Raw genomic sequence first — 25,084 nt, 5'->3', positions numbered from 1 at the left:
GATATCTGAGAAAATTCTTGAAGAATGTAACACAGTCAAGGTTGCAGGGAACCTAAAATTGGATTTGATTTGAAAATATTGGAAAGCTAATTCCCAAGCCACTAATCCCTTTATAAATCTTGGGCCCAGACTAGTATCTGACACATAAAAGATTGTTGAAGAAAACTGTATTTGAATGCAAGTACATTATTTAAACCAATTTATATTTTTGAGAAATCATGAAATTAGAATTGAAGTTTACTTTATAGATTTGCATTCCTATGAATCTTGTGACACATAAGAGAGCATCCTGGGCAAACAAGCCAGCTGTATATGGAATTCTTAGATGCTAGAGTTGTGCACCATTCCAGGGAAGTCATATCACAAATCCTGTGATTTGGGACTATACTAAGCAGAGTGTTTGCGATAGCATTGGCAAAATTTCTCTCTGACACTTTGCCTTCTAACAGGAAACCTCAAAAAGATAAAGCTTATTGAATATATAAGGCAGTGATGCAGAGGAACCTTGGGACAAAAGAATTAAGGTGATGCCCAGAAACAATAAATATGATTTTTCTCAGTAGCAGAATTTCATTCACTCATAAAATAGAAGCCACTGGAATAACTTCATCCTATACTGTATCTTTTTTAAATGGTATAAGAATTTTGTCAAAAACAAAACAAAAAATTAACAATGTCATTTGTTTTCATTTCTCAGATGCCTCCAGATCACTACATGGACATTGAGATATTCAATATATGAAGGAAGAATTTTTACAGCATTCAGGTAGAAACTGAGATTTTGCTGGACTAGTCATGTTGATCTCAGGACAAATACAGGAAATGCTATTTATTTAAAGATAAACATTACTCAATAAAAGGTCTAAAAATAAAATGTAGTATAACAAAACACATAGCATTCAGGAGGTAGATAAAAAATTTATTGTAGAAATTCATTTAAATTTTTCCTCAATTCAAACTGTATTTCAGAAAATACTGGGCTCTTTTATATACCTTCTTTTATGAAGGTACCAAGATGCATATTGCTGTTGCATACACCGTGAGATATATGCTTCCATCTTTGCTTTTTAGAATCCACTGGGACAAGCTATAGGATAAACCCTCCTTGACACTGCCACACTATCCCTTCTGCCTTCAAAGGATTATCACAGCATTTATGATATGCACACATAGATTTTATTTCTACATTATTAGTGTTTTTCAGGTCTTCTAAGTAGGAAATTACAACTTAAAATAATCAAGGTATAGTCTTCTTGGCTAATTTGATTTTGTCTTTATTGCTAGAGAGACTTAAAAATTTTTAGGCTTCAACAACCCTATCTGTCCCCTAACTAGCTTAGTTACCCTAAATTCATAACACCAAGTATCCTAGGCAGGTCTGCATTGAATAGTCATCTTCACATTTTAGGCACCTAAAGAAGAGGGAAATTTTTAAAAATCAGAGAGCAAATACATTTTGGATATAGTTTCACATATATTACACATATGAAAAAAGCACATGAATATATATGTGTATATACATTGTCTTTTGTGCAAAATTAGAAATCTGTAGGATTTCCATAGATATGTCTTATTATATGTTTAACACATGTGGTAGTGTAATCCTAACCTTGTCCATTCTTATAGCCTCAATAAAAACTAAATCATTCCTCCTGAAAGAAAAACTCAGCTCAAATACTGAATGAGAATCATGCATTTTTTTTTCAGATTTTCTTTTAGGTTTTCACTTAATTTAAACAGTAGGACTGTGTGGCTGACTTGCCACTACTACTACTTGAGACCATCACTACAGCAGTTACTAATGTTACTGCTTGAGACCATCATTACAAGACTGAACGAGAGGATGAATGTAGAAATAAAAACTTAAGACAAAAGAAACTGTTTTAAGGAAAGGCTAGCATGGGGAAGAAGAGAGCTCCCTACTTCTAGTGAGCAAAGGCAGCCCCCCCCGCAAGCTTCTGCAGCCCTTTGTTATTTATTAGGTAACAAGAGCAAGGAGCAGGAGGTAACGATTGGTCAGCTGCTTTAGGTTCATATTGTTACTGACAGGCTTCAATTACGCCTAATCATAAGAAACATTTGTGCTGCCTCCAACAGGACTGCTGGTTTATTTTCTATTCTACATATATAAGTGAGAACATCACCCAAGGTATACATAGCTAAGTTGTGAAGGAGAGCAATTACAAAGCATATAATGTAAAAGTATTTCTCTTACAACCAGGATCTGTAATTGCTCTCAGAGACATGAGCTGCTATGTTGAGAAGATGCTGGTAGTTTTCTGATCAACTCCTGAAGTTGTGGTCCTCACAATGATCCACATTCACTTTATTTAACTTTTTGTGAACATTAGGGTCTTTATGTGTGTATGTGTGTGCATGTGCATGTACCCACATGGATATGGTTTAAAATTTTAAAAAGGTTAAAAATATTTATAAAACATATATGAGAGTAACCATCTTTTAAAAAAGAGTACCAGAAATTTAGAAACCCTTTATAGATATACATAAAGCTCATAATCTATTATTCTAGTTTTTTGATAAAACTGATTATTTTATATTGTCTTGACTATATATTAGATTGTTATAAATATATTTCATTATAATTGTACATGTTTCATATCACATTATCCTATTTAATTCATCCCCTTTGTCAAGTGCCTTTATAATCTATCACAACAGAAGAAGTAGAATCAGGGCAATGATAAAGGTAAAGCAAGTGAGGTTTCCTCCATTCTTCTCAGGACAATATGTAAAGGGAAACCAAAAAACTAAATAATTAAATTATATTTTACTATAATATTTGAAAATAACCAACTTTAATGCAATAAATTCATGGTACAAAAACATCAAAATTCTAAACAAAACCAGATTGCACCCTGCACTTACCCAACTTTACCTTACTGGCTTTGTCCTAATTTGGGCCCTAGGTAGAGAATATTTTTATTCCCAAATGCTAGGATTGAATGTGTCTCCCAAAGTTCATTTGTTGGAAACTTAATCCCTAATGCAGCAGTGTTGGGAGGTGGGGCCTATTGAGAGGTATTTAGGTCATGAGGGTGTCACTCTCATGAATGGGTTAATGCCGATTACAAAAAGGGCTTGAGGCTATGAGTTTGATACCTCTCTCTCTCTCTCTGTCTACACACACACACACACACACACACACACACACACACACCTCATCTCACTATCTGTCATGATTGACAGCGAGAAGGCCCTCACTAGGTGCCCACACCTTGACAATGAACTTCGCAGCCTCCGGAACCGTGATATAAACTTTTCTTTATAAATTATCCATCGTGTGATATTCTCTCACAGCAACACAAGACTCAAAAAGTTGTCCATTGATGTTGATATTATCTTCATGACTTGCTTTGACAAGCAGAATATTAGCATACATAAAGCAAAGAAAGCCTTTCGACGTGATTGTGTAATTTGGCTGGACCTCTTGTATTCTATGATTCTAGATGACAAGAAGATCCCCGGAGATCAGTTGGTTCTAACATATAAATACAAAAGAAACAGAAAAATGAGACCCATTATTTGGGATCACAATCAAGATCAAGGCCAAGCTGGGCCAAGATGACCTGCACCCTAGTAGAAGGTCTACCAACCTTTAGACCCTTGAACAAACCGATGCATAAATTTATTGTAAAGGCACATAAAACTTGTAGTATATTTAACAATTTTATTATAATACTTGAGGTGTGTAGGAATGAACCTCAAATATAGTTTTGTATATTTCACAGTGTATATAAGCATCATGAAAATATAGTTTGTGGAGTAGAAATAATGCATTGAAAATTACACAGCCATACAAACAAAAAGAGAAAACCAAAATGGAAGAACAAGTCAACATAAGGCATTGCAATGCTCAGCTGTCAGTAATATTTAGATAAGCATAAAATGTTCAAATCTTTTAAATAACTCTTGACTACAATTAGTTGAGTATATAAATAAATACATAAACCTTAATGTGTATATTCGTGATTTATCAAAACACATTTATGTACCTACTAAATATATCAAGACATAAAACTTAAATGCCAGCCAAGAAAGCTTTTATAGTTCTCCTCTTTCATTACAATCTCCCTTTTCTTATAAAGGCCATGATATCACCTGTGGCCATAATGTAGTATTTTTGATCATGTGTGAACTTTATGTTAGAGGACTAATACACAGAAGTATTTTAGTTTGTTTTAAATTTACAATTCACCCACACTTTTGTTTTTAGCATTAGCTTGTACAATATATTTATTCACTAATGTTGTTATTAATCCACTTTTAGATGTTTTTGCCTGTTGTAGTACTATTCTGAACATGGGCATAAATAACATTGAACATGTCCTTGGTCATGAATGTATGCTTGCATTTCTCTTTGATGTCAACATAGGATAAGAATTGATGGTACCTAGGGTCTTTGTTTATGCAACTTTGGTAGACATTGTCAGAGGAAACTCTCAATGTTAATTGTTTTCAAAAAGATGCCTAAACAATCTTTAAATTATCCTCTTTTTAAAATCATAGTTTTTCTTCATCCAGTATTATTGTCTTATAGATCAAAAACTCATTCATTTTTATGTTCACAATTTCTAGCATGTATAAGGAGACTGAGTGAGAGGTGGGGTATTCTACATAAACAATTTTGTGGGAGAGTTAGTCATTTAGAAATTAGTCACTTAAGGCCAGGCACGGTGGCTCTCACCTGTAATCCCAGCACTTTGAGAGTCCGAGGCGGGCTGATCAGGAGGTCAGGAGATCTAGATCATCCTGGCTAACACAGTGAAACCACGTCTCTACTAAAAAAAAAACAAAAAAATTAGCCGGGCGTGGTGGTGGGCACCTGTAGTCCCACCTACTCAGGAGGCTGAGGCAGGAGAATGGCATGAACCTGGGAGGCAGAGCTTGCAGTGAGCCGAGATCATGCCACTGCACTCCAGCCTGGGCAACAAAGCAAGGCCCGGTCTCCAAAAAAAAAAAAGGAAATTAGAGATTTAAGGAGCTTTTTCAGCCAAGATGGCTGAATAGGAACAGCTCCGGTCTACAGCTCCCAGCGTGAGCGACGCGGAAGACGGGTGATTTCTGCATTTCTATCTGAGGTACCGGTTTCATCTCACTAGGGAGAGCCAGACAGTGGGCGCAAGACAGTGGGTGCGGTGCATCGTGTGCGAGCCGAAGCAAGGCGAGGCATTGCCTCACTCGGGAAGCGTGAGGGGTCAGGGAGTTCCCTTTCCTAGTCAAAGAAAGGGTTGACAGACGGCATCTGGAAAATCGGGTCACTCCCACCCTAATACTGCGCTTTTCTTATGGGCTTAAAAAATGGCCCACCAGGAGATTATATCCCGCATCTGGCTCGGAGGGTCCTACGCCCACAGAGTCTCGCTGATTGCTAGCACAGCAGTCTGAGATCAAACTGCAAGGTGGCAGCGAGGCTGGGGGAGGGGCGCCCACCATTGCCCAGGCTTGCTTAGGTAAACAAAGCAGCCTGGAAGCTCGAACTGGGTGGAGCCCACCACAGCTCAAGGAGGCCTGCCTGCCTCTGTAGGCTCCACCTCTGGGGGCAGGGCACAGACAAACAAAAAGACAGCAGTAACCTCTGCAGACTTAAATGTCCCTGTTTTACAGCTTTGAAGAGAACAGTGGTTCTCCCAGCACGCAGCTGGAGATCTGAGAACAGGGAGACTGCCTCCTCAAGTGGGTCCCTGACCCCTGACCCCTGAGCAGCCTAACTGGGAGACACCCCCCAATAGGGGCAGGCTGACACCTCACACTGCTGGGTACTCCTCTGAGACAAAACTTCCAGAGGAAGGATCAGACAGCAGCATTCGCGGTTCACGAAAATCCGCTGTTCTGCAGCCACTGCTGCTGATACCCAGGCAAACAGTGTCTGGAGTGCACCTCTAGCAAACTCCAACAGACCTGCAGCTGAGGGTCCTGTCTGTTAGAAGGAAAACTAACAAACAGAAAGGACATCCACACCAAAAACCCATCTGTACATCACCATCATCAAAGACCAAAAGAAGATAAAACCACAAAGATGGGGAAAAAACAGAACAGAAAAACTGGAAACTCTAAAAAGCAGAGCACCTCGCCTCCTTCAAGGGAACGCAGTTCCTCACCAGCAATGGAAGAAAGCTGGATGGAGAATGACTTTGATGAGTTGAGAGAAGAAGGCTTCAGACGATCAACTACTCCGAGCTACAGGAGGAAATTCAAACTAAAGGCAAAGAAGTTAAATCTTTGAAAAAAATTTGGACGAGTGTATAACTAGAATAACCAATACAAAGAAGTGCTTAAAGGAGCTGATGGAGCTGAAAGCCAACTCTTGAGAACTACGTGAAGAATACAGAAGCCTCAGGAGCAGATGCAATCAACTGGAAGAAAGGGTATCAGTGATGGAAGATGAAATGAATGAAATGAAGTGAGAAGGGAAGTTTAGAGAAAAAAGAATAAAGAGAAATGAACAAAGCCTCCAAGAAATATGGGACTATGTGAAAAGACCAAATCCACGTCTGATTGGTGTACCTGAAAGTGATGGGGAGAATGGAACCAAGTTGGAAAACACTCTGCAGGATATTATCCAGGAGAACTTCCCCAATCTAGCAAGGCAGGCCAACATTCAGATTCAGGAAATACAGAGAACACCACAAAGATACTCCTCGAGAAGAGCAACTCCAAGACACATAATTGTCAGATTCACCAAAGTTGAAATGAAGGAAAAAATGTTAAGGGCAGCCAGAGAGAAAGGTCGGGTTACCCACAAAGGGAAGCTCATCAGACTAACAGTGGAACTCTCGGCAGAAACTCTACAAGCCAGAAGAGAGTGGGGGCCAATATTCAACATTCTTATAGAATTTTCAACCCAGAATTTCACATCCAGCCAAACTAAGCTTCATAAGTGAAGGAGAAATAAAATACTTTACAGACAAGCAAATGCTGAGAGATTTTGTCACCACCAGGCCTGCCCTAAAAGAGCTCCTGAAGGAAGCGCTAAACATGGAAAGGAACAACTGGTACCAGCTGCTGCAAAATCATGCCAAAATGTAAAGACCATAGAGACTAGGAAGAAACTGCATCAACTAACGAGCAAAATCACCAGCTAACATCATAATGACAGGATCGAATTCACACATAATAATATTAACTTTAAATGTAAATGGACTAAATGCTCCAATTAAAAGACACAGACTGGCAAATTGGATAAAGAGTCAAGACCCATCAGTTTGCTGTATTCAGGAAACCCATCTCACATGCAGAGACACACATAGGCTCAAAATAAAGGGATGGAGGAAGATCTACCAAGCAAATGGAAAATAAAAAAAGGCAGGGGTTGCAATCCTAGTCTCGGATAAAACAGACTTTAAACCAACAACGATCAAAAGAGACAAAGAAGGCCATTACATAATGGTAAAGGGATCAATTCAACAAGAAGAGCTAACTATCCTAAATATATATGCACCCAATACAGGAGCACCCAGATTCATAAAGCAAGTCCTGAGTGACCTACAAAGAGACTTAGACTCCCACACAATAATAATGGGAGACTTTAACACCCCACTGTCAACATTAGACAGATCAACGAGACAGAAAGTCAATAAGGATACCCAGGAATTGAACTCAGCTCTGCACCAAGCAGACCTAATAGACATCTACAGAACTCTCCACCCCAAATCAACAGAATATACATTTTTTTCAGCACCACACCACACCTATTCCAAAGTTGACCACATAGTTGGAAGTAAAGCTCTCCTCAGCAAATGTAAAAGAACAGAAATTATAACAAACTCTCTCTCAGACCACCGTGCAATCAAACTAGAACTCAGGATTAAGAAACTCACTCAAAACCGCTCAACTACATGGAAACTGAACAACTTGCTCCTGAATGACTACTGGGTACATAACGAAATGAAGGCAGAAATAAAGATGTTCTTTGAAACCAACGAGAACAAAGACACAACATACCAGAATCTCTGGGACACATTCAAAGCAGTGTGTAGAGGGAAATTCATAGCACTAAATGCCCACAAGAGGAAGCAGGAAAGATCCAAAATTGACACCCTAACATCACAATTAAAAGAACTAGAAAAGCAAGAGCAAACACATTCAAAAGCTAGCAGAAGGCAAGAAATAACTAAAATCAGAGCAGAACTGAAGGAAATAGAGACACAAAAAACCCTTCAAAAATTAATGAATCTTGGAACTGGTTTTTTGAAAGGATCAACAAAATTGATAGACCGCTAGCAAGACTAATAAAGAAGAAAAGAGAGAAGAATCAAATAGATGCAATAAAAAAATGATAAAGGGGATATCACCACCGATCCCACAGAAATACAAACTACCATTAGAGAATACTACAATCACCTCTATGCAAATAAACTAGAAAATCTAGAAGAAATGGATAAATTCCTCGACACATACACCCTCCCAAGACTAAACCAGGAAGAAGTCGAATCTCTGAATAGACCAATAACAGGCTCTGAAATTGTGGCAATAATCAATAGCTTACCAACCAAAAAGAGTCCAGGACCAGATGGATTCATAGCTGAATTCTACCAGAGGTACTAGGAGGAACTGGTACCATTCCTTCAGAAACTATTCCAATCAATAGAAAAAGAGGGAATCCTCCGTAACTCATTTTATGAAGCCAGCATCATCCTGATACCAAAGCTGGGCAGAGACACAACCAAAAAAAGAGAATTTTAGACCAATATCCTTGATGAACATTGATGCAAAAATCCTCAATAAAATACTGGCAAACCGAATCCAGCAACATTTGACAAAGGTTATCCATCATGATCAAGTGGGCTTCATCCCTGGGATGCAAGGCTGGTTCAATATATGCAAATCAATAAATGTAATCTAGCATAGAAACAGAACCAAAGACAAAAACCACATAATTATTTCAATAGATGAAGAAAAGGCCTTTGACAAAATTCAACAACGCTTCATGCTAAAAACTCTCAATAAATTAGGTATTGATGGGACGTATCTCAAAATAATAAGAGCTATCTGTGACAAACCCACAGCCAATATCATCCTGAATGGGCAAAACTGGAAGCATTCCCTTTGAAAACTGGCACAAGACAGGGATGCCCTCTCTCACCACTCCTATTCAACATAGTGTTGGAAGTTCTGGCCAGGGCAATTAGGCAGGAGAAGGAAATAAAGTGTATTCAATTAGGAAAAGACGAAGTCAAATTGTCCCTATTTGCAGATGACATGATTGTATATCTAGAAAACCCCATTGTCTCAGCCCAAAATCTCCTTAAGCTGATAAGCAACTTCAGCAAATTCTCAGGATGCAAAATCAATGTACAAAAATCACAAGCATTCTTATACACCAATAACAGACAAACTGAGAACCAAATCATGAGTGAACTCCCATTCACAGTTTCTTCAAGGAGAATAAAATACTTAGGAATCCAACTTACAAGGGACATGAAGGACCTCTTCAAGGAGAACTGCAAACCACTGCTCAAGGAAATAAAAGAGGATACAAACAAATGGAAGAACATTCCATGCTCATGGGTAGGAATAATCAATATCGTGAAAATGGCCATACTGCCCAAGGTAATTTATAGATTCAATGCCATCCCCATCAAGCCACCAATGACTTTCTTCACAGAATTGGAAAAACTACTTTAAAGTTCATATGGAACCAAAAATAGCCCACATTGCTAAATCAATCCTAAGCCAAAGGAACAAAGCTGGAGGCATCACGCTACCTGAGTTCAAACTATAGTACAAGACTACGGTAAAAAAAGAAATTAGTCATTTAAGACTTTAGCGTATGTTATTTTAAACCACACACCCATTATATGTTTCATAAATATTTGCTTAATAAAATATATTGAACAAGGTACATATCACAAGCCCTCAACTTTATGATTGCCTAAAGACAACTAATAATAACTGCTCAATAAAGTTATGGTAAGGATTAAAGGTAATCTGTATAAAATTCCTGAAGTACTGCATGTATTGAGTTACTAGAATTTTAATGAATGTTGATTTAAACTCAATGGCAATTATATGTTTCTGTCTCACATAAATAATCCATTTAGCCAAACAGAAATACAAGATAGAATAGCTTCTTCAATTTCCTAATGCTAGATATTCTGAAAAAGACAATGTAAGATACATATTTGCATTGAATTGTAGCAAATGTAGTGTGTATGTATGCATATGTGTGTGTTTGTGTGTCTCTATATATAAAGTTGTGCCATTTACAGAATTCTGTAATTTACAAAATATTTACATAATCTGATGACTGCCTCAGTGCTCTGAGTTAATTTTACCATCTAGTATTTATTCTTAAAAATCAATGGGAATTTTTGTAGATAAAATCTTATCAGTCCAAAGTAGTCTTAATACTACTTAAAATAACAAAACCATCACCACCTCCCCCACACACATCCACGCACATACACACACACCACACTTTTTAAAATGAACATACGTTTTACTATAAATTATTTAAAAATATGTGCTTAACAATATTAAAATGTGAACAAAAATGTTTTTTCAAAAATGAATTTTCTATGAAGATATACAACACATAAGACATATATTCAGAGTTAGAAAAAAGAAACAAAGAGCAAAATACAAAAAAAATACAAGAAATCAAGTCAACTTAAGCACCTTCTCAAATAACAAAAAAACCTAAACTTATTAGTAAAGAACAAATAGACTAACAAAGACTTCACAGCAATCAAATTATTGAAAATAAATAAATGTGACATAGGAAAACATAATCTAACACAATGCTAGCAAGCCTCTGAGAAAATTTTACATGAGTATTTCTTGTACAAACGTAAATTTAATGAATTTTTAATGTAATCAGTTGAATCTATTAAAATTAAAATACTATGAGACATTTGTCTTAATTCTTAGAATCTTTTCCAGATAGATAGATAGGTAGGTAGGTAGATAGATTTACACACACATACATGTATTTGTATGTGTGTTAAATATAGACATATATGAGAAAGATTCTAAAAATTAAGAAGTATTAATGTAAATGTTATCTAAATAAGAACAAATAGGAAATAAAGGACCTTGCGAAATCACCAAAACATATGAAATAAATTTATTTTCATATTATTGATGTCTCTTATATATAAATACACAGTGTATTTGTACTCAATTACCTATTTTATTGATACTGAAAAGCACCATTTTAATATCCAAAATTCACAAATTACAGGCAAACTTGTCAAAAGAAAATGTTCAGAAAATAATTTGTATGAATACTAAGTGTCAATCTAAGTGTCTATCAATCATGAATGGACAAAGAAAATGTGGTATATATACACCATCGAAACTACTAAGATGATAAAAGAATGGAATAGTGTCTTTTACAATAACTTGGATGGAGCTGGAGGCCACATTTCTAAGTGAAGTAAACTCAAGAATGGAAAATCATATATTCTCTTATAAGTGGGAGCTAAGCTACAGGAACGAAAAGACAGTGTGATATAATGAACTTTGGAGATTCAAAGGGGAAAGGATGAGAGAAAAGTGAGGGTTAAAAAACTAAATGTTGGGTTCAATGTACGCTACTTGGGTGAAAGCTGCACTGAAACCTCAGACTTAACCCTTTTCAATTCATTCATGTGACCCAAAACCACTTGGAGCCCAAAAGCTATGGAAATATATTTGTCAACAGTTTTTTCTTCTTTTGTGATCTTATGTAAGGCAAAAAAACCTTATTTATTTTATCAATATATAAATTGTATATTATATAATATAATGCATACAAAATAATATATCATTATCTATATAATAAAAAAATTTGCCTTGCCGAAGGTCACAAAAAAGAAAGCACCTTTGACAAACTGAAGATAGTTTCAGTAATACCTGTTTGAGTCAATTACACACATACATATGTATAGGATATCATATAAAAAGATAGTTATATAGATTAATAATTTTTCAGTGATAACATCTTTTAAAACAAACCAATATTTGCCAAAAAAATTGGCAAAACTTAGTATTATTATTTGAGTAATAAAGAGCTTCATAAAGTTGTTATGAGGTAACAAAATATATGTAACACAGTATAAGGTGTTGCTCGTATAAATCATAGCTCTATTTTATGTTATTGTTTAATAGATATTTATTTTATTCCCCTCTTAATATACTGAAAATTGAATTTGATATTAAAGATTTGTTTTCTAAAACAATGTTTTTAAATTTCCCCAATCTCCTTCTTATTTTGTAACATTTTATCTTTCTTACCCACCTGACGTAATATTTCCCTTTTTTTGCTGATCAAGTCCACCGTATGGAGTTCAGCAGTCTTCTGTAGGAATTAATCAGGACCCACTATAGTTACTCACTTTCTGTCTATCAACTATGAAATGATAATAATATATTTATGTCTTAGACTCTCAACTCCTAAATCTATATTAATCTCTAGTATTTACTTCCAATTAGGTGAATTTGTCCTCAACTGCTTATGTAAGGGCTCCACATAGTTATATCATCATGATTTTAGACTCGTCCTGCCAAATGTAAGTGATGTCTTAATTCTGATCCTATTTTTATTAGGATTCTGACCCTTACTCATGCTGTATAGTAATATCAAGATTACTGAGAAGGCTTGCAGAGGCAATTATATGTAAGGGATGACAATGTCTGTATAATGTTAGAAGAACTTTATTACTTTATTGTGCCGATTTAATGTTATGAGGCTTGTAACAACAGAATGCATTTGCTTTATTTTCAATAATATATTCTAACAGTCTGTAGAATTGGTAGTGAACATTTATGGTTAGTATTTCTAATATGAAACTAACAACTAATAACTATCTTGACTGTAGCCCTTTAGGATTAGATGGCTTTGAAATAATCATACCTGCCATATATCTTTTGCCTCATAAAAAACAGTCACTAAGATTTTAAGAGGAACATTTTATAATTTTATAGTTGATTATAGGATATGCCAATATCATGGTACAAAGAGAAAATGATTAAAATATTCAAATGTGTTCAGCTATAACTCTGAAAAATTAATATATAGAAAAAATTAAATGCACATGTGTTGTCAAAAGTATTTACAGTCACAAGGATAAAACATTTTATTGTAATTGTAAAAAAAACAAGACTGTTAACTGAAGAATCATAGTACTAACACATGGCATGACTCTCTAGAGAAAATTATTCTTATCTTTTTCTTTCTTTCTTTTTTCTACTTACCATGAGCCAATGGTAAATCTTAAAGACTTTCTCTCGCCTATGTCCTGAATGGTAATGCCTAGGTTTTCTTCTAGGGTTTTTATGGTTTTAGGTCTAACGTTTAAATCTTTAATCCATCTTGAATTGATTTTTGTATAAGGTGTAAGGAAGGGATCCAGTTTCAGCTTTCTACATATGGCTAGCGAGTTTTCCCAGCACCATTTATTAAATAGGGAATCCTTTCCCCATTGCTTGTTTTTCTCAGGTTTGTCAAAGATCAGATAGTTGTAGGTATGCGGCGTTATTTCTGAGGGCTCTGTTCTGTTCCATTGATCTATATCTCTGTTTTGGTACCAGTACCATGCTGTTTTTGTTACTGTAGCCTTGTAGTATAGTTTGAAGTCAGGTAGTGTGATGCCTCCAGCTTTGTTCTTTTGGCTTAGGATTGACTTGGCAATGCGGGCTCTTTTTTGGTTCCATATGAACTTTAAAGTAGTTTTTTCCAATTCTGTGAAGAAAGTCATTGGTAGCTTGATGGGGATGGCATTGAATCTGTAAATGACCTTGGGCAGTATGGCCATTTTCACGATATTGATTCTTCCTACCCATGAGCATGGAATGTTCTTCCATTTGTTTGTATCCTCTTTTATTTCCTTGAGCAGTGGTTTGTAGTTCTCCTTGAAGAGGTCCTTCACATCCCTTGTAAGTTGGATTCCTAGGTATTTTATTCTCTTTGAAGCAATTGTGAATGGGAGTTCACTCATGATTTGGCTCTCTGTTTGTCTGTTGTTGATGTATAAGAATGCTTGTGATTTTTGTACATTGATTTTGTATCCTGAGAATTTGCTGAAGTTGCTTATCAGCTTAAGGAGATTTTGGGCTGAGACAATGGGGTTTTCTAGATAAACAATCATGTCGTCTGCAAACAGGGACAATTTGACTTCGTCTTTTCCTAATTGAATACACTTTATTTCCTTCTCCTGCCTAATTGCCCTGGCCAGAACTTCCAACACTATGTTGAATAGGAGTGGTGAGAGAGGGCATCCCTGTCTTGTGCCAGTTTTCAAAGGGAATGCTTCCAGTTTTTGCCCATTCAGTATGATATTGGCTGTGGGTTTGTCATAGATAGCTCTTATTATTTTGAAATACGTCCCATCAATACCTAATTTATTGAGAGTTTTTAGCATGAAGCGTTGTTGCATTTTGTCAAAGGCTTTTTCTGCATCTATTGAGATAATCATGTGGTTTTTGTCTTTGGCTCTGTTTATATGCTGGATTACATTTATTGATTTGCGTATATTGAACCAGCCTTGCATCCCAGGGATGAAGCCCACTTGATCATGGTGGATAAGCTTTTTGATGTGCTGCTGGATTCGGTTTGCCAGTATTTTATTGAGGATTTTTGCATCAATGTTCATCAAGGATATTGGTCTAAAATTCTCTTTTTTGGTTGTGTCTCTGCCTGGCTTTGGTATCAGAATGATGCTGGACTTCATGTCCAAAACACCAAAAGCAATGGCAACAAAAGACAAAATTGACAAATGGGATCTAATTAAACTAAAGAGCTTCTGCACAGCAAAAGAAACTACCATCAGAGTCAACAGGCAACCTACAACATGGGAGAAAATTTTCGCAACCTACTCATCTGACAAAGGGCTAATATCCAGAATCTACAATGAACTCAAACAAATTTACAAGAAAAAAACAAACAACCCCATCAAAAAGTGGGCGAAGGAAATGAACAGACACTTCTCAAAAGAAGACATTTATGCAGCCAAAAAACACATGAAAAAATGCTCATCATCACTGGCCATCAGAGAAATGCAAATCAAAACCACTATGAGATATCATCTCACACCAGTTAGAATGGCAATCATTAAAAAGTCAGGAAACAACAGGTGCTGGAGAGGATGTGGAGAAATAGGAACACTTTTACACTGTTGGTGGGACTGTAAAATAGTTCAACCATTGTGGAAGTCAGTGTGGCGATTCCTCAGGGATCTAGAACTAGAAATACCATTTGACCCAGCCATCCCATTACTGCGTATATACCCAAAGGACTATAAATCATGCTGCTATAAAGACACATGCACACGTATGTTTATTGCGGCATTATTCACAATAGCAAAGACTTGGAACCAAGCCAAATGTCCAACAATGATAGACTGGATTAAGAAAATGTGGCACATATACACCATGGAATACTATGCAGCCATAAAAAATGATGAGTTCATGTCCTTTGTAGGGACATGGATGAAATTGGAAACCATCATTCTCAGTAAACTATCGCAAGAACAAAAAACCAAACACCGCATATTCTCACTCATAGATGGGAATTGAACAATGAGATCACATGGACACAGGAAGGGGAATATCACACTCTGGGGACTGTTGTGGGGTGGGGGGAGGGGGAGGGATAGCATTGGGAGATATACCTAATGCTAGATGACGAGTTAGTGGGTGCAGCGCACCAGCATGGCACATGTATACATATATAACTAACCAGCACAATGTGCACATGTACCCTAAAACTTAAAGTATAATTAAAAAAATAAAATAAAAATAAAATAAAAAAAAAAAGACTTTCTCTGAGAAATCTGACTTTCTTTGCCACAGTTTCTGTACACTTCTTCTTACACTATAAAAGATCCACTTACAGTCAGGGCGGCGGGGGAATGCCACAGGTGGTCGGGATGGTTCCTTGAAATTTTGTTTCCAGACATTATCTTTTCCTCTTAACTGTACCATTTCTATTATTCTCATTAGTGCTAATTACTTGGTATTATGACAATCCCATATCAACCTTCTGTGAATTCAAGTTTCTTCTCAAACAATATTGATGCAACTCTTATTGAGCATTTTAATAATATAAAGAGCATAGAATTATGTTACTTTGATGTGTAGGGGATTATTTTATTCTGTTTTAAAACCAGAAAAAAAAATGTTAGGAGAAAATGTCTGAGCCAAAAAATTAGATGGCATATTAGGAAAAACATTTATTCTCATCCTCAAGGCCTGAAACTAAACACCAAGGCTCTTTGCAGTCATCTTTTATTTTCTGCTACCTTCTTAAAAGTATGGTTTTTCTGTCTCATTTTTTCTCCCTTCATTAGCTATTATTCTCTCTCACTATGAACTGTAGGTTGTTTGCCTGAGTTCAGTAAATCACATATGAAATTATTCAAAGCAATTGACATTTTGGTAAATTTTCTTTTTTCCTTTATAAAAATTATTCCTGTTGCACAGAAACCTAGTTTATACAAGGTCTAATTCATTTCTATAGTATCAGAATTTTAATTTGGAACCATAGTTGTAGATGTATTGTCATCCCAAATTTAACAGAGAACATATAATTGAATCAAAAAAAATCAGGTGATGTGGTGATCTCTCTGAATATGGAGGAAACTTTTAATATGAATGAGAAAACACAAAAGACTGGAATTTGAGTTATAGCCAGTTGTAGACGTTTAAACTGCTTTCTTCCTTGGAGACCTAATAAAGTAGGTGGAATTGCTTTGTTGGTATTCATGGTCTTTAGTCCATTAGCATTGAAAGTAACAAAGTATAAAAAAAAGCACTGTCCTAAGATATGTCTTTATGATGCTGGAAGCACTATTTCTTTCTGTTACTTAAAAACTAACTACTTTAGCAGGCTATCAGTAACAACAGCTAAAAAACTTGAAATGTCACTGACTGCTCCTACACCAGGAACTGTTTAAGGCTTACATTGTCTCAAAGGTTAATGTGTCTAATATTTCTGTTAATGGCAAAAAATTACATAACACATTGTAGTTTACTATAGTTTCAAATATTTTACCATAAAATTGATATCACCTTAAGAGTCAAGATTCAAATTAAGAGATTTGTAAAGTTCTAATGTGAGGATTATAAAGTTTAAGCATATTATTTGGTATGAAATATAAATGGTATTTTTAAATGGTGTGTTTTAGCCTAGTAGATTACTAAAAACATTTCAAAGATATGACAGCAAACTTGTAAAAATTTATTTTGTATATTTTTATGTGTAATAGTACTGTTCATATTTTACACTATGTTCATAGATTACATTTCTAGAAATATAAAAGTAGATATTTAAACTTTAATGTATTTGAAAAGCGATTATGGCCTAAACACATAATAAATTAAAGAGACTTAATTACTTGTGTGTATATATAAGCATAGATCAAACTTATAGCATTTTCTTTTATCTGCTGAAGTCTGAACTAATATAAAAATAAGGCCTAAAGTCCTCAAATAGAGACCACAGTACTGTATTACATTATTGATGTGTGGCTTATATGTGAACGCAACTGGGGTGCCAAGACCTAAATATCTGCCCCTGGTAGACAAATTCTCCCAAATGCAGCCAGTGTAACACAATTTCAAACCCATGTACCTCGTGGTGACCTGCCCTTTGTGAAAAATACGTAAGACAAACTGCAAATGTGCTTGCTCTTTCAGCCTGTATCCAAGAAAAGAGAGAAAGAATCAGACTTACATAGTTTATCTTTCCCAAATTTATCAATCAATAAAGCCACTATTTTACAGCCAGGGAAATATGAGGAAACAGATACAGAAATTAGGAGTACGAGTGTACATCCCAGAGGAGAAAATCCACAGTTTTATAGTTCTCCATCCCCCATTAACTCTTATTGTTCTTTTATGTGGCCTTTTGGGATCCCTGATTTGCAGTGTAGAATTTTACATGAGAGACAAACCAAACATGGTCATGAGTTAATTTAAAAACTTTACCCTAAGGCTATTTGGCTGCCAAGGCTGGCATTTAATTCACTATTCAATTGTCCAACCCGAAACACGTTCGACTATAATAGTCCACCATGAATCAAAGGTTCTACAATGACATCGAACGTATAAAGTTATGTAAAAAAATCACAAACACAAAGATGTCCCATATTTTAGTATAAATCTTTTGTAACTATCAAAAGATTTGCATGTGTGTGTTTATTCAGGGAGAAATTACATCTTACTTTTAAATCCACTTAAAGATTCAAATCCAAAGAGTCAATTTCTCCAACCAAATTCTGTTTTATTTGGTGAATAAAAAGTGCTATAAATTTAGACTTATCCTTATATTATTTTATTCTGCTCAGTCTCAGTCTGTGAAGGCATAGATAAAGAATTCCTGCAGTAAATGTGCCCTGACATTCTTTCTACCAGAAATGAGATTGCTTTTTTCAGGAGTTTAAATGATGTTTTAGTCTCTCCCATGCTCAATTTTCTTTGAAGAAAATTTTGTAAAATGTGTTTATTTTTCTAATTGACAAATTGAAATTGTATATATTGATATTGTACAACATGATGTTTTGAAACGTGTTCTTAGTGGGCTGGCTCAATTGAACTAATTAACATAAGCATTATCACACATACTTATCTTTTTTGTGATGAGAACACTTAAAATCTACTGTATTATTTAGTTTCAAGAATACATTGTTATTAACTATAGCCATCAGGTGGCACAATAGGTCTCTTGTACTTATGTTTCCTATATAACAGAAATTTTGTATCCTTTGACAAACATCTCCCAGTCTCAGACCCACCTCCACTCCCAGCCCTTGGTAGCCACCATTCCACTCTCTACTTCTAAGAGTTCAAATTTGATTCCACATATAAGTCTCACATGTCCAATTTTGGAGAACAAAGAATTTAGAGGACATAAAAGATGACCCTAATACTGGGCCCATGCTCAAAATGTTTAGGAGTCAACCCAATCCTGAGCTCCTTGAACAATTATTCCAATTAATAGTTTGCCTGGAAAAAATACTGAATTTAGATTATTCTAATCCAAACTATTTGACATACAGCATGGATACACTGGACAAAGAGATGCTTAGGATGGAATAGGCTGGCATGAGATTTCATCACATTATTTAGAATGACAAGCAATTTAAAACTTATAAATTGTTTATTTCTGGAATTGTCCATTTAGTATTTCAGAGAGCAGTTAACTGTCAGTAACTGAAATCTTGCAAAGCGAGGTAGGGGACTACTGTATATGGTCTCTATCACAACCATCAGCACTACTGTTGTAGCAAGAAAGTGTCCACAGAATATTTGCAAAATAATTAGTATGTCTGGATTTAGCCAAAAAATATGTTTTCTGACACTCTTCTAGGTGATGTGTGTCCAGTGGTTCAGGAATGATCCTAAATGTTAAATAGGAAAAGGAGAAAGTCAGAAATCTCACAAGATTATTGGGCTACAAAATCAATCAGCCTTGCTACAGGAGTAAATGTAATGGCATTATCTTCTCACTTAGCCTGTTGTTTCAGATAGTTTCATCACTGCCACTGTCAACTTAAGAGATTGAAGTATAGGATAACAATTAATGAATCAGATTAAGAATTATGGGTCAGATACGCTTGCTCAGGCCTGTAATTCCAACACTTTGGGAGGCCAAAACAGGTGGGCTATTTGAGGCTAGGAGTTCAAGACCAGCCCAGGCAACATAGCAAGGCCCTTCTCTACACTACAGGAAAGAGAAAACTAAAACTTACATCTAGTAGAGAACCTTGGTGGTTGATAGCTACATGGAACGGACAAGAAATGCACAGATCACTAGATACCTGGTAATTTTTTACTAAATTGTATTTTTATAGAAACACCTAAGTAACAAAATAAAAGAAAACCAAACAAACAAATACAAATCTCTTGGGGTTAAAACAACCTACAGATTTTCAAACCTGCACCAGCAATAGGTGGGACCCTTCTATAACACTTAACACAGATATAGCCATGGAGATTAATAGAGAAGAAGGAACTTTTTGAAGGTCAAAGCTAGGATATGAGAACAATTAGTGAAAAACCCCTCCTAGGGAGCAAAATCAGGATCTAATCAAAGAATTTCAATCTAGCACTCCAAGTTGTAATGGACCAGTAGCTTCTCAGTGTCTTTCATTCTATTTTTCCAGATGGGAGGGGTTTTTCTTGTTGTTGTTGTTTGTTTGTTTGTTTCTGTGATTGATTTTTGGCCACTATTACTCTATTACACATGGCTATGCATCAAAGTGAGATTTACAATGGTCAATTACAGGTTTGTTCAGGTCACAGGTCACAAGACCAAAGAAAGTTACATCCATATAACTGGAAAAGTCTGCAAATCACTCACTTTTCCTGGACTTTGAGTTAGAGGCAGGAAATAGACAGGACTTTGAGTTGTCTTCTTTGTGGGAGTTGGGAGTGTATTTATTTCATGGTTGAAAGGTGAATTAAAATCTTTGTGACCATGAGGAGACACATGAAAAGACAAATCCAGAGACTTTTATGGGCACATGAAAAATTTCATTTTGAAAGGTGAATTAAAATCTTTGTGACCATGAGGAGACACATGAAAAGACAAATCCAGAGACTTTTATGGGCACATGAAAAATTTCATTTTCCCATGCACAGAGATTCTTAAACTTCCTTGTCACTAGATATGGTTATATGACTCAGTTCCAACCAATATAATGTAAGTAGAAACATTATGGTCACCCCTAAGACTATTCCCTATAATAAAACCCTCCTACAAGTTTCTTCACACTCTCTCTCCCTGCCACAAAATGTACAGTATCCTACAGAGGACATTGAGACTCTTGGGGATGGTGTACCATAGATGGAAGAAGCCTAGACCCTTGAATCTACATAGAAAAGGAGACCCAGCAAATATCATTATCAAATGGTTTAAAATGAGATAAACAATTTTCTTTTCTGTTAAGTATTTGAGATATTCTGAGTCTTTTATTTTGACAATTTGTCTATTCTAAATAATATGCTGCTCTTTCAGAGAGTAACATCTAAAGCAAATTTTTCAAAGTTAAGAATATAGGCTAATTTGAGGTAGCTTTCTTGATTATGCAGCTATTTAACATGTCCCTGTTTCCCAGACTGAAATGTGGAATTGTTTGTGTGATCTGTCTTACGGCATAGTTCCTGAGTATCTTTGGGATAGACATTTTTGATCCTTTTTTTCCCACAATATTTGTTGCCAGTTCCTTTTCTGTAGAATTTTTGTTTTTAGAAACTGTCTTCTTTCCTCTCTCATTTTTGACACATGTGGAGCACCGAGTGAGCAGGAAGGATACTGATACCTTTCTCCAGATGCACATTTTAGGCTCCAGCAACTTCTAGACTGCGTGCATCTTTCAAAGGTCACACTTTCACTAAAAAAGCACAAGGCCTATTTGCTCTCTAAGCGTTGCTGACCCTCTTGCCAAGATAGTATTCAATGATATGAAAAATTTCTTTCACTGTAAGCATAAAATATAAACTTTAAAAATCAAATGGCTGTCTTTGAATAAGTACAATCATGATTTTTGGTCACATTTTTATTTGGCTAACAACTAATAAGGTTTTCCTGCAAGATTTAAATCACAACAATAATATATCCTGACTTTCCTTATCTTATATGTCTATGCCAATTTATTCAATGAAACACACTTTGAACTTTTTGCCATTCCTCAAATATGTTATGTCCTTCTATGTCTTTGAAATTTCTTTTTTCTAAATGAGGGTGGTATTGTTAAATTAGCTGAGCAACATTAAGCATTCTTGATATTGCAGTATTATACATTCATGACGATCTAGTTCAAACTTTACCAATTTTTCATCTTTCTTAACTACGGTCCAAGAAATTCTTGTTTATAAATCTTTTATTGTATTAATGTTATTCCTGTGAATTTGATTTGGATTCCTACGGAACTAGACAGTCTCTTAAACTGGCAAGTTTTAGAGTAGGAGTGAAAGCTCATTAAAAATCTTTAGAGCAGAAATGAAAGGAAGTAAAATGTACTTGTAGGAAACTTGAGAGATCAAGTGCACTGTTTGACCTTGACTTAGGGTTTTATACCTTGGCACACTTCCAAGGCCTTGCATCCCTTCTCCCCTGATTCTTCCATTGCAATGGGCTGTCCACATGTGCCCTGGCCTGCCAGCACTTGGGAAGGGCCACATGTGCAGTGTGTTACTGAAATTTTGCACATGCTCACTTGAGGCACTTTTCCCATGTGTTCCTAGAGGAAGGTAATATACAAGTTCAACTCCACCATTCTGCCTCTTACTGTGAATGCTGGAGCGCACTCGCCCAACTCTTGAGATCCTATTGGGAAACTAATAAACAGTTTTAATTTTTTTCATCTGTTGGGAGACTGCCTTTCTCTGGCGCCAGCTGCGAACAATTATTGTTTTAGAGCGACACCTTAACAACTGCCTGACTATCACGTGATGGTCTTCTGACATTCCTGGTGGGGAGGGCTCTCTCCTGTCCTGCTCATGTTTGACTAGCTACCTACTGTAACAAAATTAAAATACCTGGGAGGGGAGCAAAGGAATAGTCAGGGCCATAAAAAATTATGTTATTGCCACGTTGACATGTTTTCAATAGTCATATATTTGTAGTGTACGTGTGTGTGTGTGTGTGTGCACTCATGATATGGAGAAGGAACCTAATTGAATTTCACCAAGATTGAAACATTTCTAAGGGAGTGGACAAAAAAGGAGAAAAAATATATTATTGAATGATCAGATATTTTAGTATGAAAGTAGAAGGAAAGTGAGCATATTGGATAAGGAATAGGGAACTAGTAAGTGATATGACATAATTGCAGGAGCAACAGCTAGCAATCCCCAGTGAAGTCAGAACAACGATGAGACTCAGAGTAATAGGATGTGTTTAGAGAATGGAGTTCAGAGAATATGATCCTTGAAACTGGGATGATATATGTGTTAAATTTGAAATTATTGGTAATGGCAAGACGATGATATGGAAATTGAATTGCTGAGGAAGGGAAAAAAACAAGCATTTTGGAAAAACAAATGACAATCTATTGAGAGTATATGGTATTAACAGAAGTAGCATAACACTGGAATCCCCAAGAATTCTGACAGAAGCACAATTTAAGATAGTCACAATGAACCACTGTTTTACACAGTAAAACCCAGTGGATCCGAACAATTGCATATTGCTGCAAAAAGGAGAGGTTTTGAGTTAAATTTTATGTCACTTGGATGACATAAAATTTTAAAATTTATGTTTTTAGAGACAGTGAAAGGAGACTAATTTAGAAATGGCACACAGGAATTATGGAAAAATCTAAGCTGCTTCCAGACTTAGTATGAGGTTGTTACAAAGGAGGTAGTATCCTTTGAGAAGGACCTAGCTTCAGCTAGTTCAAGGCAAAGACATAAATTCTTACACAACAGGTTGGATATATAGGTGGCTCATGCTCTGATAGAATGTGGGATTCAGAAGGCATAAGATAAGCATGCTAGGAGTTTGAGAGGTGTGGGAATTTAGATGAGAACAAATGATATGCAGAAACACATATAGTGATTAACATGTAAGCATTGGGGGTTTACTTGTATAGATTTCTGGTATATGATGGTGACTCTCATAAATGGAGTAAAGGTAAAATGTAAAATGTAATTATTCTTACACCAGAATTTGGCAAGGCTTTGAACACTGCTGGATATATTTAATGTGGTCTACTCTCCATAAGCTGACTGGGTTATCGACCTTCACTTCTCTGGTTTATGTTATTATAGAGACTAGGCAGAGGACAGTTTTGCTTTGGACCCATACTTCTGATTTAATCACGTCAACTAGTTCAAGGCAGAGAAAGAAACTTTACACAACAGTCTGGAGATATAGGAGACTCTTGCTCTGATGAAATGTGTGGTGGTGGTGACATATGTCTGTAATATATCACTAAATTTGCATGTCACTGATAATTTTTAATTTGGTGTATTCTTACCCTTCAGATGAAGAAATTCTTTTGGAAGCCTTTTTTGCTTTTTAATGATTTTTTACTGCTTAATATTTATCAATGCATTTGTATTCATACATGTATACAAGAATTGAACAATTAAGTAAATAGATGGCAGATGGTGAGAGCCAGGTTTTTCACAGTTGGAGTGAAATGTTACAGGTAAGAAAGGGTAGGAGGTTAGAATAAAACATATGGTCACAGAATCGAGTTGGAGCCATCATTATGAATTCATTTTCAGCTCAATATACACAGAGATACCCATATCTAGAAATATGTATAATTATGTTTATGCAGACCTTAGTATACATGCATATAATTCCTTACACTCTCAGTAGACAGCAGCTAGAAGCAAGAAACTCCAGTACAATGAGCATACCTAACACCCATATCTTGATTTCTAATGCCATTCTCCAGGAAAATAAACCAATGTTCCCTGGAAAAATGTCTGATTCTAGGACTGGGATAAGGAACATTCATAATAAACCTGGACTGTCTTGTCACTCCAGCAAGTCATTTAGTGCTAAAACAAGCCCTGTGTTGATGGAAGCAGGTAAAATGATGCAGGAGTCAACTGAAAGAGCTTCCATCTTTAAAGCTGAAACAATTTTGATCTACAAAATAATAAACCAGAATTCAATCATAACCCAAATATTATATATATATGCTTTTCCCCCAAGGTTGTAGATCAGATATCTTTAGCATGCCTCACCCCACTAAAAATAGAAATATCCTGCATAAATATCAACTCTGTGCCCTTTAATTGGAGAAGAAAATGGGTTTCACCAGAATTGTGAAGGATACCAGATACCCAGGAAGACAAACCGTCCCCATGATGGCGTCCAGCTGATAAAAATGAGTTAAGCCCCGGTACAGTCCCTGAGTGAGGCAGAAAGCCTCCCTCTGTGACTCACATTTTCATTGGCCAACAGATAGCATTTTGTTTCTCCCAAGCCCTGGAGCTAACTTGGGGAGAGACTTGAAGGTGCTGAGAAGGAAGGACACCAAGAAAAGCTGTGGTCATTTTCCCATACCTGGGACTGAGAGCAAGATGTCATTTTTAATCTGTGTACATACAAGTTCTGTCACTCTTTGGCAACCCAGCAGCATAGCTGTGAAGGCAATTTAGTCTCAGGCCAAAGATTGGA

At 36.0% G+C, this 25,084-nt stretch overlaps 1 long non-coding RNA gene across 1 annotated transcript in view; it reads left to right on the top strand.

Annotated features, from left to right (window-relative positions):
• Positions 1–710: 710 nt before the first annotated feature.
• The window catches only part of LOC134757084 (uncharacterized), a 113,516-nt gene continuing 89,142 nt past the window's right edge, over positions 711–25,084 (top strand). The window contains exons 1-2 of the long non-coding RNA XR_010130689.1: positions 711–766; positions 12,436–12,512. This is a non-coding gene — a long non-coding RNA (uncharacterized lncRNA). The remainder of the gene's footprint in view (positions 767–12,435; positions 12,513–25,084) is intronic.

Source organism: Gorilla gorilla, chromosome 14, assembly GCF_029281585.2.
Source record: "Gorilla gorilla gorilla isolate KB3781 chromosome 14, NHGRI_mGorGor1-v2.1_pri, whole genome shotgun sequence".
Lineage (NCBI taxonomy): Eukaryota > Metazoa > Chordata > Mammalia > Primates > Hominidae > Gorilla > Gorilla gorilla.
The sequence above is the reverse complement of the archived record's forward strand: the minus strand, read 5'-3'. Positions and strand labels throughout refer to the sequence as shown.